Source organism: Ursus maritimus, unplaced genomic scaffold, assembly GCF_017311325.1.
Source record: "Ursus maritimus isolate PB19 unplaced genomic scaffold, ASM1731132v1 scaffold_16, whole genome shotgun sequence".
Lineage (NCBI taxonomy): Eukaryota > Metazoa > Chordata > Mammalia > Carnivora > Ursidae > Ursus > Ursus maritimus.
In genome coordinates this window covers 575,198-595,398 of record NW_024424008.1, presented here as the reverse complement: position 1 = coordinate 595,398, position 20,201 = coordinate 575,198, and the positions used below count along the sequence as shown (strand labels likewise).

General features: G+C 42.9%; 1 pseudogene; it reads right to left on the bottom strand.

The window, feature by feature from the left end:
* Nucleotides 1–1,192: 1,192 nt before the first annotated feature.
* LOC121102940 lies at nt 1,193–2,132 on the bottom strand (annotated as a pseudogene).
* Between the last annotated feature and the right edge of the window lie 18,069 nt (nt 2,133–20,201).

The following is a 20,201-nucleotide window of genomic DNA, read 5'->3' as shown; positions in this document are numbered from 1 at the left end:
TCAGGCGTGATCCCAGAGTCCTGGGATCGAGCCCCTGCATCGGGCTCCCGCTGGGAGCCTGCTTCTCCCACTCCAGCTGGCTGCTCTTCTCTCTCTTCTCTGTCAATAATAAATAAAGTCTTAAAAAATTCCTGTTTTAAAGACTGAGAGGTGGTTGCTAAACATATATTTGAAAAATGTAAATGTCATTTGTGATGGACTTAGGTAGGAAAACTAGCATTTTTTTGAATATTATTTCCTTTATTAATATACTTACAAGTATAAATTAACAGAAAACGTCAAGTTTTGTAAAATGTCAACAATTTAGCTGGCTGACGACTTGAGAAGCATTATATAATTAAGCCTTCATGTTAAATCTTTGAAATAAAACTGTGACTATCTCTAGAAAGTAACGAAATGGAGGATCATTGAAATGCATATATTAATGTTAGAACTTGAATATACTCAAGTTGTGTTTAATCGAAAATCAAATATGCAAAGACAGGACAAAGGAAACAACTACCAAATGAGTCTGAAAGTTAGGAAACCAATAGAACCGAAGTGACAGTAAGCAGCATCCCCAGGTGGCAGGGGGTTTCTTCCTTTACGTGTACGTCAGAGTTGGGTCTATGAGAGTCTAAACATATTTGTGACAAACCCTACACAAAAATTTAGGATGAAGCTATCTGTAGCCCCATTCATTTCCTCACTCCCTCTCCGTGTACAACGTCAGGACTTAATCTACGACGTGATGTTGGATACTTACAGTATTTATGATGAAATCACAGGATGACACAATATAGTTCTTGGAATGAAAATGATTAATTTCTGAAGAAAGAAAAAAAAAAGGATGGAGAGATAAGAGGGGTGTGCGAAGTAAGGAGAGAGAAACAGACACAGGGGTGCCTGGAAATAAAAAGGAATAAGAATCACAAAAAGCCACGTGAATGATGAGGGTCCTAGGGCACAAAAATACAGCACACCCTGTAAATTCTACTTCTTACCCACACCAGAGTTTAAAATCTCATATAAAGATGCTGATGGGCCATCACTTACCATATGAATTGGATAGAAAAGCTTAAGATTTCACTCTCTGAATTCATTAAAAGGTTACAGAATGGAGCCAAAAAAATAAACATTATTGTCAAGCACATTTACTTAATATAACAAGGCTTTTCTCTGCCCAGAAGTTCCATCCCATATACATGAGGTGCTATTCTCTTTTTAATTTATTTTTTGAATAACATTTTCTCACACGGTCATAGATCTGCTTGGTCCCGACTCCGTATATGACAGGGTTGAGCATTGGGCACGACAACATACAGATTGGCCAGGAGTATGTGGATATAGCGGGACGCTATGGCAAAGCGATGTGTCAAAAGGAAAAGAGGGCCGGTGTGTAGAAGGCAAGAATGACACAAACGTGAGAACCACATGTGCTGAGGGACTTGACGCTGCGCTTCACGGGAAGAAGACGGAAAACAGCACGGAGTATCTGAACATAAGAAAGGGCAATGGCTATGATGCATGACTAGGATTGAAATAGCACCCAGGCCATAGATGATATTGATCTTGATGCTGGCACAAGAGAGGCAGCAAGACCCATGTGTTCACAGTAGGTGTGGGGAATGACATGATTCCCACAGAAGGGCAATCGCAAAATAAGAAATACAAATGGAATTACAGAAATAAACACATCTCACTAACACGCCAGCACCAATCACAGAAACAACCTTGTTGGTGAGGATGATGTTGTATCGGAGTGGGTTGCAGATGGCCACGTGGCGGTCATAAGCCATTGCCAACAGGACTGCTGACTCCATACCGGTGAAGTTGTGGATAAAAACATCTGAGTGAGACAAGCATCAAAAAGTATCTCCTTGAGACCAAACCAGAAGATCCAAGCATCTTGGGGATGGTAGCCGTGGACAGACCCAAATCAATAGCAGCCAGCATGGCCAGGAAGTAGAACATAGGTTGGTGTAGGCTGTCTCAGCCTGGATCATCTAACAGAATCGTGAGGTTTCCTAAGAGTGCGATCGTGTACACAGCACAAAAGGGAAAGCCAATCCACATGTGAACACTTTCCAGTCCTGGGATCCCCAGCAAAAGAAGGAGGAGGGATGAAACTGGGTGTCATTGGGGAGGGACATCCTGCTAAAAATGCATAAATCCATGTTCTTACAGATGTGTGTTCACTAATCTGCAGGACCCCAGGTAAAACTCTGCAACGTTTTAAACCTAAGAAAAATAAAAACATCGTACAATTATGTAGATTTTCTTCCTCCATTAATTCACACAATTAAAGATATACAAGTAGAAATCCATATAAAGCAATATGGAGAAGTGAATTCTCAGTAAGAAGCCTTTGGAAGAAGTAATGCAGTAGATTGTAATAGAACATTGTACATAATATATTCATGTTTGTCTCTCTTTTCTTTAATTTGCAATAGTCTCATTGCTGGTATCATGTTAAGATTTTGCCTAATACCTACTTCATTAATTATCTTCTATCATTATCTATGATTTATCTATCTATCTATGGATCATATCTATGACCAAAATAATTTACTTTCCATCCTGGCATATAGGACTATGCCAGCCTCTGTAAATAGTTCTTTCTATTGGTTCCACTTGGTTAGATGGTAACACATAGATTTTAAATACAAGATGTGTAACAAGTGTCAATGAACACAGAGTCATGAAAATGTAGTGTAAACTATTAAAAATAAGTCTATGGGATAGAGTCAATCCATTTGTTAATATTCATTCATTCCTGTTACAAAAGAGGAAGTAAATGTGGTCAAAACAGCAGCTGGGCTATTCATTAAGGTGCTAGTCTATGTTGTGAGAGCTTGTGCAGAATCAGCTCTAATCTTTATAAACACATGTAGAAAAATATAGTTACCATATTTTCACTTACGGACTGAACCTAGAATCGTTTCAGACACTTTCCAAATGCTTCAAAGCTTAGAGTTGCAAAAGTACAGAAAGAAAGTGAAGAGGAAGTCATTACATTGAAATGGAAGAGAATGGATAGTAAGGAAAAGCTAATTCATGCCTCAGTCATGTCGGACACACACAGCCACACACATAAACTCTTTTAAACCCACTCCTCGAATAAAAGACATCAGTGTCTTCTTTTAAATCTGAGGCAGTCATAATTTTAAGAGAGGCTGGTGAGCGCGCCTTCAGTCAGGCTGATCCCGGATGACACATAGGCTCTCCCTGGGACCTCTCTCATGTGCCTCCTCGTCAGTCGTCTAAGAATCTTTAAAATTAAGATAGATGACAAATATATTGAAGAAAAGACTAAGTGGCATATTCTGAGTGAGCTCAATCTATCATTTTCTTTCCTTTATTTAAGATCGATTTACTTATTTGATATATAGAGAGAGAACACAAGCAGGGGAGCAGCAGGCAGAGGATGAGGGGGAAGCAGGCTCCCACTGAGTGGGAGCCTGATGCTGGCTTGATCTCGGCCCGGGATCATGACCTGAGCTGAAGGCAGACACTTAACTGACTGAGCCACCCAGGCGCCCCCAAATATTTTCAAAGTTACCCAAACTGTTATATATTTTCATGTGCCTTATTTATTGCATTTGGTAGCGATTTTTCACAGCATTTGATCATTCATTACATGTAATTGTTTTGGAATGAAAAGTGTCTTCTCATCATTTTGTTTCGCTGAGTGATCCAGGGAGCAGTACTAATAATGGTGACAGTTTTCAAGACAATAGGGTATTTACCAGACATTGTTATGCGGAACAAAGCCACGAAGAAGAGGGTCATGTCCATGATAAACAAGTACTAGAAGGAGTAGTACAATATGGATGAAAAGCTGGAAGTCCAGGAAGAAATGGTAGACTTTGCAAAGAAAGGAAGCTAAAAACAGTACATGTTATTTGTAGGAGACACTGCAAAATGACCATAAGAATAAAGTCTTTCTTCGGTAATGTTCTGGGCTGCTAATGGAATAGTGAATACCTAAAAAGGTATGATGTGAACAATGCAGGGATAAAAGGCTTAATTTTCTGATCTATCAATGTCAGAACGTGCCAATGGCAGATACTTTTATTAAAATTTTTTTGTATTCTCAATAACATCTCTGAAGATCAGGAATGTACACAGTAGTCTTAGAAAGCCATAAAAACAATGTTTTTTTATTCATCATACCCACACACATAGATCCTCAGTACATAAGAAAATTACTTTAGCTCACAGGTGTAGAGTTCATCATTAAATGAGAAAAATGGGCTACATTTCTGTTTTGTTGTTGTTGATAGAGGGATAGATGGTATTATGTTCTTTGTTTACGAATAAAATAGTGGGGAAAAATAAATTAGTGTGTTTCTCAACTCAGATAATTATATCCTACAATGGGGCCAAAGTAGCTGAGTAAGTAGAGAGGGAATGATATGAATAGCCTAGTAGAAATACTTGGAAGACAAAGAGAACGATGAAATTCTGTAGTTGTCTGTCTTACATTATTACCACTCAGTGAACTGACTAGGTCAAAAAAGCATGAGAGACTATGAACTCTGAGAAACAAACTGAGGGCTTCAGAGAGGAGGGGGTGGGGGAGTGGGATAGACCGGTGATGGGTAGTAAGGAGGGCACATATTGCATGGTGCACTGGGTGTTATACGCAACTAATGAATCATCGAACTTTACATCAGAAACCAGGGATGTACTGTATGGTGACTAACATATAATAAAAAAACATTTAAAAAAATCTGATTCATGATGTATGATGATGGATAATAACCAGACTTACTGTGGTGATCATTTAGCAATCATACATCATGTTGTACACCTGAAACTAATATCACGTTGTATGTCAATTATATCTTAAAAAAATGAAAGAAAAAAATATCTGAAAAGCACTCTCTTCCCCTTCACACATTAAAAAGTAAAAAAAAAAAAAAAAAACCAGTTGGTTCTACTTTTCCAATATCTTTAAAATTCAAGTACATTTATCTCCATCCCCATGGGATCGTTTAGTTATTACAACACAGTACTTTACAGTGCTTAAAAGCAACAGCTCTCCATCTGTGACCACCTGTGCTGATACCCAGCTTCAGGACTTATTCACTCTGTAGTTAAAGGAAAGTAAATAACAAGCTCCTTTCATCTATAAAAGAGAGGTAATAAAGATAAGAACTGCAAGTATGTTGTTAGCTTTAAACCAATCACTTTTTTATTTTTTATTTTTATTTTATTTTTTTTTAAGATTTTATTTGTTTATTTGACAGAGATAGAGACAGCCAGTGAGAGAGGGAACACAAGCAGGGGAGTGGGAGAGGAGAGGCGGCTCATAAGCGAGGAGCCTGATGTGGGCTAACATCCCATAACGCCAGGATCACGCCCTGAGCCGAGGCAGGGTAACCGCGCCACCCCAGGCGCCCCTAAACCATTTTTTTTTTAAACACTGAATCATGTTCCAAAAATACTAGTTATCCATCATCCCTTAGAGATCATAAGCAGACTGATTTCCTAAAATGCACATTGAATGGATTCAGGCTAAATCCAAATGCTTTCCTTGACTAGATGGTTTTTCCTAACATGATCCTACTCCTTGTCTAAGCATCATTCTTAGCCTTCTTTCCCCCGCATGTCTCGTCTCCTTCCTCCCCATTCTCCTTCTTCCCTTCACTCCTCACCTAGGTAAGGATGCTCTCTGTGCTGAGAGACAGGGAAGACTCACCAGGCTGAGCACCAGGATGGGGACATCCTGGTCTGTTTTACCTCACCCGCTCGTCTTTATGAGGCATTGCTTTGCCTGGGAGGAGCTTTCAACAGAAAATTCCCTGGAGCCACAAGGTCTCTAAGGATTCTAGTGTCTAATTCTGATTCAAAAGAGAGAACCATTAGGGGTCCCTTAGCTCCTAAGGGAATGAAGGCAGAAGAGTGAGGTTTAGGTCAGCAAGGTGACAGGACCCAGTACTCCTCCCAATACAAAAACACAGATTTAACAAGCAATAATGGATGGAAAGGCCTTTATGGGAGTTCCAGAATTTGGATGAGAGATTACAGGACTTTGGTGGAGCATAAGAAAAGACAAATTGAAAAGGATAAGAAGAAAAGTTTCATTTTATCCACATCCCATCTCCCCCAATTTGGTAAACGTTTCGTCCCAAGAGAGATTCCCTCAGCCCCTGAGTTCTCCTGTGGGGAAGAAAGGACGAGACTGCCCCCCAGACGTGAGTGTGTGTGTGTGTGTGTACACACATATATGTATTCACACAAACATAGTCAGTTCTCATTATCCTGAGTAGCTGTGCTCTATAAACTCACCTCGAACATTGAATTAGAAATTTTGGTGCCGTTGCTCTTCGGGAAATGCAGAGTAAGTTTCCTACAAGCCTCTTGTCACAACAATTTTCTCAATCCATCAGTCAATAACCATTTTTAATGTGTGTTTCTGAGAAAAGACACTACTTTAATACATAGCTATTATCATAGTTTAATCATAGCTCTTATGATTAATTGTGCAGTCTCTAAATGTCAAAAGCCAGGAGATTTGGAGGCCACTTGTGTTTCATTCACCAACATCTGTATAGAGCAAGCGAAAGTCTCATCAGTGCTGAAACCCTGGTTCCACATAATCCTTTTCCTGCATATAAGTAGGCATTTTAAAAACTCTTCTGCCACCGACTAATTAGCATAACCTGCCTTGACTCTAAGTTTATATGCTCTGTTGCCTTTTGAAGTGTGCTGGGCAACCCAGCGCTATCCAAGAAGAGCTTGTTTTTGTTTGTTTTGTTTTGTTTCTGACCCTGGGCGACATAACTGTAACTATCTCTTGACCTCACCATAACGTAGTGTCCACCATATGTTTTTATTAGTTGTCATCTCATGAATCCACAAATCTAGCCTCTTTTCATCTTTTCCATATTTATATCACACGCTACAAATGTTACTTTAGTACTCTCCAGAGTGGCTTCATATGCAGATAGACGAATTTCCTTTCTTTGTCTGGGTGTATCCTATTTTTGATTCATTAACTCTGAACCACAACAGCAGTGCTATAACACAGACCTGAATGAAGTTTATCCAACATGGTTATTTTCTCCATAAAGCACACAGTGCCAACTTCTTGCACTAAGGAACACTAGAAAATATTATTTACTCTCCAGTGCACTCCATAAATAAATAATAAGATATTTACTTATTCTGGTGCATTTCAGGACTATAGGCCTTTTTAAACAGTGGAATCAACAAAAGTACAAAAATAAGAAAAACATGGCATTAAATGGAATGTAAAAACACTTGTTTATAGCTGAAATGGGAAGTCAGAACCGGCTTTGTTCAGCCTCAGCTGAGAATGTGATTGTTGGGGGAAGTCGATTTTCCCTGCTCTTAGCACATCTACAAGTGATCATGCTAAAGTACCATGAGAATTTATTTAGGGTTACAAATAAAATTTTATGGAGTCGACAAATCTTGTAAATATGAATCTCACATATGATAGAGCCCCACTGTGTGTATATGTACTTTATAGGACGCATCTCCAAGACATGCACAAAAGAATATCAAGTGTAAACATAGTATGATAGAATTCCAAACTTTACAATCAAATATTGGTGAGATTGACACAAAAATTATTTTAAAACATGTTCAAACCTTCAAAGGAGGCTGGAATGCGTGTAAAAGCACAATAAATATACAATGCCACATTTATTATAGCCATCAAAGCCTGAATACCCACCATTTGCATCAACATGGATGGAACTACAAGGGGTTATAGTGAATGACATAAGTCAAGCAGAGATGACAATTATCATATGGCTTCACTCATATGTGGAATATAGGGAATAGCACGGAGGACCACAGGGAAGGGTGGAAAACTGAACAGGAAGAAATCTGAGAGGGAGACAAAACCACGGAAGTCTCTGACCCGGGAACAAAACTGGAAGTTGGTTAGAGAGGGAGGCGGATGGGGGATGGAGTAACCAGAGATGGGGTATTAAGGAAGGCATGTGTTGTGATGAGTACTTGAGTGTTATACGCGACTATATGAATCGCTAGAACACTACAGCAAAAACTAATGATGTACTATTTGCTGGTTAACAGAACATAACAAAAAATTTAGATGGCTGAAAGGATGTCACCTGCTTATAAAGCCTGCTCACATTTTCACACATTAATACTTTAGATGCAACTCAACATTCATCAAAACCCATTTTTGATTACATTCATATGGACCAATAAATTTTTCATGAAATTTATTCGATGAATTATGAAAAGAATAAGGTACATGTCAGCAACATCGAATTTAGATTATGATAAAATCTTAAAGCCTAATAAGATCTGAATATTCTAAATCATATGATATGCAAATCATGTGGAGTAAAATTGAACCAAATATCAAAGTGACATTATGGTTGATGTTTGTTTTTTATTTATATTTTCCATATATTAAAAATAAAAAGTGAAGGAACTGACACTATCTCTCCTTTCTTCATACATACACATGATGTATTTGAGCAAACAATTTAGACTCAGCAAGCCGCTGGAGAGGCAGACTCCAGAGACAGTCCAGAAAACTCCCCGTCTACCTACCCCCACCCTTCTTGATTCTCCTCCTGTTATTAAGATGTTAGGTCCAAAGACTTAGAACCTGAGTTCTGAACTCAATTCAACTCCCAGTGGTTTCTTTTTCTTGTCATGCGTGCAGAGCGTCCCCTTTTATGCCCATAGAGGCCTGCTGAACATGAGAAAACATGGCTATAACTGAAGCTCATTTAGAAATGCTAAAGGTCTTGAGAGAATGAGGTCTTCCCTCAGACCAGGCGCATCATCCTCATCCTCACAGAACTCCCTGGTACTTAAGGCAATTTAGTCCCATTCGCTCAGATCATGCTAGCTGAGCGGACACATAGCCAAACGGATGTCATGGGCTCTAATCAGAGCACAAAAGACCTAGGGAAGATCATCCTGAGTACGATCAGGGCACCTGAACCCATTTGGGTTCTGACCCTGAGTACACCACTGCTGTTTTACTCTGTAGGGTGAGATTAGGCAGCAACTTTTATTGAGGATAAATTTGTGTGTGGGCTTCCTCTGCGTAGTTCAGTACATCAGAGGAAGGTTGATGGGAGAGGATGGAGGGTATAGATGTATCAGTCCTATATCCTGAGCAAATCTATGGTATCTTGAGCTATGATTCATGCTGCTCAAGCAGCTTCAATGCATTGTGCCCTTTTACATTGATGGAACCTTATGGAGGGCTCATCTCCTTCAAAGATGAATGCAAAGATGACAGACTTGGTAATTATACTTGCTTTCACATCCAGATCTTTTTTGAATTCATAGAATGGTTTTGGGGAACTTAAATTAACTTAGGCTTTTTGTTTTGTTTTTTTTTTTCATCTGTGTTGTAAGTATGGTTATCTACTTAAGACCCCTAAGGATTGGAAATGGGATAAAGCCCGCAATTGTAAATACTATATGTACCTAATATACGCCACTTCATGTTGATTTATTTTTTGTAAGAGATGGATAGGGGTGTAGAATTTAGCTCAAAAACATTATAAGCTTTTCTTTTTCCATTTTATTCTCCCCAAGGCCTCTTTTTTTCTATGCTGCATAGTCAGACAAGAATCAAAAGCTAACAGAATTCGATTTTGTTGGAAGCTAATCCCTGGGTATGTCTTAAAGACTTAATATTAGAATCAGGAAAACTATTAATGCACTGTGGTAGTTAGGGGATAGTGTGACTGATAATAAATTTATAGTGATTCCGCTGGTTGTCTTGGAAATTTATATTGAAATTATTTACCAGAAAAATAATAACACTCCCTTTAACCCTTTCCTGTTCTCTTTTTCTTCATTCATTGGGACAAGCAAAATGTATGAAAATACATGGCCTCTCCTCTGTCTTTAAGACTAAAATGAATATAATAAAGGAGAAAAACACAGAAATATAAAATACAATGACAAGAGATAGAAGACAGGTAAGTACAGATAGCATAGGAACACTTGAGGATGGAGGTCCATTGATGGTTCAAAGTTCCTAGAAAATATTCTACAGTTGATATGTGAGCAGAGTTTTCTAAATTCTAACCAGGTTACCTAGGTTTGTATGTGTGACAGAAACACTATGACAAACAAAGACATAAGGTTACCTTCACTTTCATGAATTGTATAGGATGACCAGTTCTCTATATGCAGAGAGATATAGAAACATCTTTCAAGAGGTTAGAAAAACTTGCTAATATTTTGTAAGACATGAAGGCCATATTCTTGTAATTTCTTGGTTTGTATTATTTCCCTATAAATATACTTCTTGCAACTGAGTTATTTATTTCTTGCCTTAAACTATACATGTAATAATACATGAATATATAGAATATATTGAACACTGTTTAAAATGCCAAGCCATGCAGAACTACAGCTAAATTATATTCTTACACCTCTTCCCATCCATTCCACAGTTTAGATCTCTCCTCCACTGGCTGTGTATCCTTTTAGGTTGTTTCTAAAGTTTATGAAATTCCTGATTATAAAGGGTGTGTGTATATGCACATCTTTGCCTTCTTCTACCTGTGTGAATCCCCAATCCCACAGTCACAACATCCCCCCGCCACCACCAGAACACACACACACACACACACACACACACACACACACACACGGATGAAAACTGTTCTCTGTACACCATGTATTCTTTCTGAGCACTGCGAAAGCAAATGAGGAAACGCGACAAGAGAGAAATCAAGCAAATACCGTAACTCTGAAGGCTGGACATCTACTGAGCTGAGAGAACTGGACTAAACATCAGAAACTTGAAATGAAGGTTTTCCTTTTAAAGTTGATTCTTCCTTAGTGGGCTGTAAACTACCTAATGCTCTTTACTGGTATTTCTCAACTCAAGAGTGCGGCGATCCAAAGGCGTAAGTGTTTCGCAAAAAGTTTGTGGGTGCCTGCCTTGACATTTGTTTCCGTGGGGCACACATATTTCAGGGCACCAGGCTGGCGCGGTCAGTCGGAGTGACCACGTGACTGCGACTCTTGATCTGCAGGGGTTGTAGTTCCAGCACCACACTGGATGGGTGTGGAGATTACACAAACAAGCGGATGGCAAAAGGAATTAAAATCCACGGTGATTTCAAACAAAACAAGTGAAAACAAAACAAAACTCGGAAATAAAGTCGCCCCCCTGGCTTAATGCTTATTTCTTAGACGCGACGACAGAGACCTGTGGTTGCCAGACAAAGAGCTATCACGGAACAGATAATTCAAACAGATACGCCCCCCAAGCCCAACAGAGGTTTGACAAATGCTCAAAGGCCACTCGGCTGAAAGATGGCCCACCTCCCCCGTGACATCAGAGGACGGTAATCAGACATCCACAGACCAAGCACGCAGGCAGGCAGGCAAGTAGACAAAGGAACAAGAAAGCTGGGGCGCCCGGGTGGCTCTCAGTCGGGTTAAGCCGCCTGCCTTCTCGGCTCAGGTCATGATCGAAGGGTCCTGGGATCAAGCCCCCCCATCGGGGGCTCCCTGCTCACCAGGGAGTCTGCTTCTCTCTCTCTCTCTCTCTCTCTCTCTCACACACACACACACACACACACACCCTCCTCCCCGCTTGTCCCCCCCCCAAAAAATTGTTTAAATTAAAGAAAGAAGGAAAGCAAGCAAGCAAGTGGTAACAAGTTTTCTGACCTAAATGAGCCACACTTCATCCCACACAAATGTAAACTCAAAATGGATCAGGACACTGCCATGGGAAACATAAAACTGGAACACACCGGGAGGAGCTCTAAGAGAAAAATTGAGGAACTAGGGCCAGGCAAAGAGAGTTTAAGACTTGACACCAGAGGCATGATCCATGAAAAAGACACGAGAGGTGGGAAGTCATCAAAAACCAAAAACCACAGCTCTGTGAAACACCCTCTCAAGAGGGCCAAGTGACAAAAAGACACCACGCAGAGGCCTGGGGACGGGGGGGGGGCGAGGCTCAGAGAGAGAAACAAAAATGAGGAAACGCCCAGAGGTTGGATCAGGGTCACCAGGTGAACAGCGGCCAATCCGCTCAGATAGGAGGTCTGGCACGGCCAAGCAAGGAAGAAGACCAAGATGACCAAGATATGCTAGGGTTAGGGTCCCCAATAGGGTCGTGTCCACGAGGCTACCGAGTCAGAAAATCAGCTAGGCAGTTTTATCTCTAATTCGAATGGACATGAAGTCTGGGGTTTATAAGCAGAAAGTCCATGTTTCGATCACCCAGAGGCGATTAAACACAGAGAAACACCAGCAACAATAGACTCTGTAGGGCCCAGGGTCGAACTAGGGCCAGCCGGGGGTGGGGGTGGGGGGGGGGGGGACACTTCACATTTTAACACCCAGCCTAAGGAGCCCATGCTGAGGAACACTGCCAGAGGAGGACCGTCAGAACGGTAGGAACGACAGGAGCAAGACAATCGCCAGCCGTCAGGAACCACAGAGGGGATGAGGAGAGATTCCGAGGAACAATGAGCCACTGCCCAGACTGCTCCCTCAAGGAAACCAGAACGTGTCACCCCTGAAAGGTGCGCCTCATCGGTACACATGGCTTACTTTGAATTCAACTCACTGGAGACACGGCAGCTGCAGGAAGCGATATTCTTGACCCTTCTTTTCTTCGTGAGAGCAAGAGGCTCGAACTCCCGTGGTGAAAGGTATCTTTCGCCCTGGAACCAGGAAGAAGACAGACATTCTTCATCACCAGAGACAAGGGAGGGGACCGGAAAAATTAGGGTCTGAACAATCCACGTGTCAATAAACCCTCTTCGACCACCCCTGTCTCTCCTTCGGGACGCTTCTCACCGCGCCTACCGACCTGCCTGCCCTTCTTGCCCGAACCCCTTTGTCTTCTCCATTCTTCACAAGTTGGCTGATGCCTTGTCTTTACTCTCCTGCCCCGTCCATGTGCACCCACTAACCGTCGATGCCCTTCTCCCGTGAATCTCTTGTGTCGGTCGCCATCCTTAGGCCCAGCCAGAGACCCCCAAGAGGGTAGAGGAGACTCCCTTCTCTTCCCGCCCCACCAAGGCCTAGACTGTCCAACTGGAATGTCGGGTGTCGGACTTGATGAGGAGAGCGAGTTGCAAGAGAAATGAAGCGACAATGAGGTCTCCTTTACAACTTGTAGCTCACTTACAAATCCCTGAGACATACAGGGTGTAACAGCCCTACAACTCTCTCATGATTTTTTTTTTTTTTTAACTGCTTTTACCGATGAGGATTTGCTGTAGTCAGTGGCCATCACTCTCATAACCACAGACGCCCAGAATATGCTAACACCCCCTCTATCAACCTGTGGCCCACTGACACACATCTAAAGGGCTCCTCATGACTCCCGCTTGCTAAAACAGTAGTGGACCGACCTTACCTTGACAAGAGTTGGCCCTGCAAGGTCTCTCGGAGACCTTTGCTCTCAGTATACACAAATTCTTAGAGACTTACTTCCTTAGCTCCTAACCTCCCCACTCACTAGAAACTGTATCACCAGCTAACGCCCTCACAGTCCCAGTAGCGGCTTTCCCGCCCACAGATCCCGCCTCATGCTATAATAAAGTCCACTCCGGTTGCACCAGAAACATCTCAAGAATTCTTTTCTTGACCTGCTGCTTGGCAGCTCCACATCAGGTCTGCTTGTCTGTCTGTTCTTGCGCTTTTGTCCCTTCATGGGCGCGTGTGTGTGTGTGTGTGTGTGTGTGTGTGTACACGTGTAATGTACCTGTCCGTCTGTCTAGTGGGGCTTTATTTATTTCTTTTTAGAGCGATTTTTGGGTTCAATGCAAAAACTGACTGGCGAATACGGACGGCACCTCTATATTACCTGCTCTGCCATCGTCACTGCTCCCCGCCCCACCACCCAACATGCAGAGGCGCAGGTGTGCTCCTCAGAGCTTCCCACTCCCCCATCTGTGCCAGAGCCGGTGTGTTGATTACAATGGATGAATCTACACTGAGGCATCATCATCACCCATTCAGAGTCCAGAGTTTACGCTAGGGTTCACTCTTGGTGTTGTCCATTCTATGGGTTTTGACAAAGGTATCTTACCATCATAGTAGCACACTCAGTAGTTCCACTGCCTTAAAAATCCTCTGTGTTCTGCCTGTTCATCATCCCCCCACACACCCCCAACCCCGCCAAACCCCTGGCAGCCTACAGATCTTTTTTTTTTTTCTTCCCTCCCTCCCTCCCTCCCTCCCTCCCTCCCTCCCTCCCTCCATCTTTCTTATTACTAGTGTGGATATCATTCGTTTATTATAAAAAAGAGACACGGAAATTATTTACGTAATGCAGGATCAAGCAACTTCAGTGGACTGGGTAGTTTCACATGACGCCGTTTTCAATAATGATTTATTTCAGGCTACATCTTTTCTGAGAATGTCACAATCCATGTCACCTACAACTTACTTCTCTGATGCCTCCATACTCTGGGAGAAGAAATTTCTCGCCAACTTGCATGCCAACTGGTTGAGTCTCTCCACCCTTTTTCTCAGAGCCTCATCCAATAGCTACTCCCTGTTGCTTGCAGTCCTTGTCCTGAGATTTTTAAGTGGGAGCACAATGCCTCCTTTGGTTACAATGTTGGCTGCACTCCTTGACCTAAACCTGGTCAAAGAGGGGAGAAACTTTCAAACGCCTGTCCGGCTACGACGCTGTCCGCTGCAGTTTGTGTACTCTGCTCTCCAGCCTACTGATTTTCAGTTCTGTCTCCTCCACAATGTCGTACATTTAGTGGGAACCATTTCAGATTGGCCTCTCAGTTCACCATTTCAGATTGGCTTCTCTCAGTCAGGAATACACATGTACGGTTCCCCCCACCTGGCTCCCCACAGCTACCCATAGTTCCATAGCTCGCTTCATTTCTTTCCAACGTCCCCGAAAAACATTCCATGGCCTGGATGTACCCCAGTCTACATATCCATTCACCCTCCTGGAGGGACTTCTTGGTTGCCTCCAAGGTCAGGCAGTTATGAATGAAGCTACCGCGGAACGCCTGTGTGCAGGTTTCTGTGCAGACGCCGTTTTCAAACTCATTTGGGCCGCTTGATAAATACCAAGGAGTGGGATTGCTGGGTCGCATTTGCAAGAGTGTGTTTAGCTTGGAAAGGCATCGCCCATATTTGTGGTGCATTTTTTGATGATAGCTGAGAGCAGGCAGCACACTGAAGGAACAAGGTCATGAAGGAGAATTCAAAGATGCTGGAAAGGAAGATGTCACCAAGGCACGACCTTTACCTCCATCCTCTTAGGGTTTGTGGCTGACCCTGAGGGATGACATTGACATGAGACAGATGACCAGGAAAGGAGCATACAAATTTGTTTCCTACAAGTGTCACATGACAAAGCCTCCTGAGGAAACGAAGATCCTGAGAAGGAGCAAACCCTAAAATGCTTGTATATTGGGTTGAACAAGGAGAGGCGATTGTGGAGGGTAACTCAACAATGTGGCGAGGCTATAGGAACGTTAAGGATTTAAAAACAAAACAAAACAAACAAAAGCAAGATCTGTTTGTCCAGAATTCTCATTCTCATTCTGAACTTCCTGTCCTTGAAGATCAGAATGTTACTCACGGGCACCTGGGTGGCTCAGTCTGTTAAGGTTAAGTGGCTGCTCTTCTCAGCTGAAGTCAGATCTCTCAATCCCGGCATCCTGGGATTGAGCCCTGCCTTGGCCTCTTTGCTCAGCGGGGAGTCTGCCTCTCCCTCTCCTCTGTCCTCCCCATCATGCGCAGTGCTCACCCTCCCTCCCTCCCTCCCTCCCTCTCTCTTTCAAATAAAATCTTTAAAAACTCTTTAAAAAAAAAAAAAAAGAATCTCTCACTCCCCTTCTGGCATAGGGAAGACATCTTCCAGGGGGATGGGTGGGGGAAGCTTCTGGGGAGAAAAGGGGGAGAGTCAGGTACCCTCCTTGCACCTGCGGGGCGGGGTTGGGGTTGGGTTGGGTGTGTGTGTGTTTGCTGCTGCCACTGCCAAGCTGCTTTGTAGAAGTGTCTTTACAGTTCAAAAACAGTACTGGTTTCCTTTATATCTAAAGCTTATCTCGGGTTTGGGGTTTGGGTTTGGACAGGAGTGAGTGGAGGGCCACATTTTCTTCTGACAGAGTGGAGAAAGAGAAGAGGGGTGCGTGGGCTTGTGCATATTCTTTTCCCCATCTTGGGGTGAGCGAGGATTCAGGATTCAGCTCTTGCCAGATGAGAGATCTAATTTCTCCATAAACAACAGGCAAAAATATCAGGCAAACAGAGGGCGCAGTAAGCCGTTAGAAGACCATGGACAAGATAGATGGGTTCCAAAGCAATGATTTCATCAGAGGAACGTGGAATGCCAAAGATTTCCCAGGGACCATGTTTATGGATGACTTGGTGTGTAGGTCATTTCAAATTTACAGTGCTACCATCCATCCGGTCGATTTCAGCATACTGGCGGTTCCAGCTCACACCCAGCAGTGTAGTCGTGCAAATATAATATGGGGCTCATCCAGGGATGGGATTGTGCCAGAGAAAGGGAGACAGCAGCATGTAATTGAGCCTAAGGAGTGTCCAAGAGAGTGACTCTCTAAAGTACATCGAGGCAGAAGGAGACCGGCTGGATTTTTGTTTGCTTGCTGGTGGGTGTTTGTGGCAATGGGGTGGATGTGGGTGGGTGTTGTTTATTTTCTGACAAGGTGAAGGGACCCTTCAAGTGGAAGTATTTGCACAAGGGGTCTTGCAGGATGGGAGGGTGCAGCTCAGTCCCTTTACCAAGAAAAAAGGAGAATCAGACCTTTTAAGAACTAGAAGGAGAGGAGTCTAGCTTTGGTTATTGCAGCACCCAGGCACCTCGGCAGAAATAACAGAAGGTTCCCAAAAGGAACCGAGTTGCAGGAATCAGCGTGAGCAGGCCCCATCACCCTCAGCTCTCAGCTCTCAGCCTCAGCTCCTCAGCCACCCCCACCGGGGCAGGAGGCCCACAGTCCAGTCTGAGCTCCAGATCTGGTCCCGCCCTCCCTCACCCCCACCCACCTACAGGGCTCCCCTGCCCCTCTTTCTCAGCCAGAGACACATATGGGAGGGTGGTCCCAGAACAAATCTCCTAATATCCACAGTAGAAATCTTGCTTTCAGCACTTTGACCACTTGGCCTTGAGACACCAACTCATCTGTACCCGTGCATGATTTTTCCTTTTGACCAGGGGCCTAGTTCACCAATTTAGACGAACAGCAAATTGCTTTCTCCCCACCCTCCCGCAGCCTATGGTTCCCACCCGGACCGGACAACGCCAGCTGGGGGTGGGGATGGGGGAGCAGCTGAAGGGAGGGTCAGGGTGATCCATTCTAATGGGCCTCATTCAATCGTATCATTCAAATGCAGAAAGCTTTCTTGTTAAAGTCAGAGCCTGGGGCTTTCCTCCACTGAATGGCTTTCCCAAACTTCCCCAACCCTTAGGCTGCAGCTTGCAAACTTCTGGGAAGAAAGGGAGGGAGGGAGGAGGGAGGAGGGTAAGGGGAAAAAGGGGAAAGAGGATGTCCAAAGAGTTCACCTCATCTTGGGTGTCAGTCCTTCATTCCATTTCTATGAAACATGGACAGAGGCCTGCTCTGTCACTGCCTCAAGCTGAAGTAAGGGGTGCAGTAGAGGTTGGAATGGAAGGGTCTGATACAGTGCAGGTCGCAACTTTTGGTCCCTTGTGTTATTGAGAGGGGGTCTCAGAGATAGTTCCTTATCTGAGAACTTGGATATTTTTCACATGGTTTCCTCATTGATTTTATCCCCAAGTATACTCTATGGAATAGTAATAGCATAGCATGACCCAACTGTCTCATTCTGTCTCAGATTGATCTGATCTCGGCGGGCCTCGTGGCCTCGGAGGCCAGACCGGTAAATTAGTCTGAGCCCCTCCCAGGACGGGGGGGGGGGGCAAAGGTCGTGGTGGTTAAGGGCTTCTTGTAGCCAAGTAGCTTAGTGTTTGGTTTTTACTCCTATGGGTTCTTTTTTTTTTTTTTTTTTTTTTTTCCTTTACATATCTTTATTAAGTAATTCTTACACTCCAACGTGGGGCTCGAAGTCACAACCCCGAGATCAAGAGTCGCATGTTCTACTGACTGAGCCAGCCAGGTGCCCCTATTTATATGGGTTCTTATTTCCAAACAGGAGTTAATAGAGGTAAAGTCTCAAGTAAGCCGAGTTAACTATCACAGACTCGCCTCGCTCAGCAAGCAATCCGGTAGTTCATAAGAGGCATTTCTATGGAAACCAAAGGAAAACACTGGTTAATGGTTGGAACAAGGGATAAACCCAGTGTCTAAGTCCAGAGTACTACCGGTGAGAAGGTCTCTAGGATGTCAGGCTTGAAGCATCCTCAGATAGAGTGAGGGTGGGCAGGGGCAATCTGACGAATTTTTCTGGTGTGTAGTTCAAATGTCTCATTTTGAGTGGCCCATAGAGCAACAGGCACAAAGATTGTCTATGTACGAGCTATTGTTGCCATTTCCCTGAAATTTATTTCAAGTTGACCAGCTTTCACTTGCCACACTTCAGGAAAAAGGGCACTTTCAGTTCTTAATGATTGTAAGGTAAGAGAATGGGAGAATGTTGGAAACCTTAGTTTGAACAGTCATAGTCAGAGACTCAAGGAAACCCGAAGGATTCAGGATCCAGTCCAGGTTTATAGGCAAACAACATATGTTCAAAGATAATTCATCAGAACTAGCACCTAACACCTACAAAAGTGTGTTATTGAAATACAGTCTTTCTCCCTAAAGTCACCTTCATTCCTGTCAAAGATAGCCAAATGAAGATTAATTTTGTTTAGAAACAAGCCCAGTTTTTAACAAACATGGCCTAATCATCTACGTAAGCACAGCAAAAATAGCAATTGACCAAATCATATATAAGGTTCTTTCTTTTTCTTTCTTTTCTTTCTTTCTTTCTTTCTTTCTTTCTTTCTTTCTTTCTTTCTTTCTCTTTCTTTCTTTCTTTCTTTCTTTCTCTCTCTTTCTTTCTTTCTTTCTTTCTTTCTTTCTTTCTTTCTTTCCTCTTTTAAATCTGCTTTGATGTAGCTTTTTATAAGGAATTTTAGATTGAACCTTTAACTGCCTTTTTAAAGCCAAGAGCCAAGCCAAGTATTTCCCATCGGATTTGTCTGCAAGACCTGTAGGTTGAGGTCAATTTCTCTCATCTTGAGGTCCTCCAAATTTCCTGAAGTTCCTGCATCTGTCAGGAGGTGGCATTCTTTACTCACCTGGTAAGACTGAGGAGAACACTGTAAGTAAGGTATCAGGCCAACATTTCCAAGGGGCTTTATTGGCTCCATAAAATCGATCTGACTTTCTTAAAGCTGTCTCATCATATCTGAGTCTATGCTTTGTGTCTCTGAAAGATGACTTTCCAGGGGCACCTGGCTGGCTCAGTCGGTAGAGAGCACGACTCTCTCTCTCTCTCTCTCTCTCTCTCTCTTTCCCTTCATTTTTTTAAAGGTTTTATTTATTTGACAGAGAGAGACAGAGAGAGAGACAGTGAGAGGGGGAACACAAGCAGGGGGAGTAGGAGAGGGAGATGCAGGCTTCCCGCTGAGCAGGGAGCCGGAAGAAGACATGGGGCTCCATCCCAGGACCCTGGGATCGGGACCAGAGCCAAAGGCAGACACTCGACTGACTGAGCCACCCAGGCGCCCCTGTAGATATCTTAAGAGAAAAAGTTTCCTTGACCGTGGAAGAGCAAACACTGGGGGAGGGGGACCAACAATGTTTTGAACCAGAGTCATTAAAAACGCTCATCTTTTTTTCTTAAAAAACAAACAAGAAAACCCAGTCATCATTTTCCTGAATTCATTCAGTTCCATGTTATTACTTTTTGTTCTGTTTAAATGCAGCTTTTTCATATGTTCTGGAAATTCATAGTTTAATTTTAGGATCTGAAGGTTACCAGAAACCTGTATTTGTCAAAGGTCCTTTTTGTGAATCTTCTTGAAGCTGAACGATATTTTGCAAGAGCATCAGAACGGTAACTGTAAATGACACAAGAGTCAAAAATGGACACGGATATTGTATGGAACCAGAAAAGACCCTGAATAGCCAAAGGAATGTTGAAAAAGAAAACCAAAACTGGTGGCATCACAATTCCGGACCTCAAGCTCTATGACAAAGCTGTAATCATCAAGACAGTGTGGTACTGACACAAAAACAGACACACAGACCAATGGAACAGAATAGAGAACCCAGAGATGGACCCTCAACTCT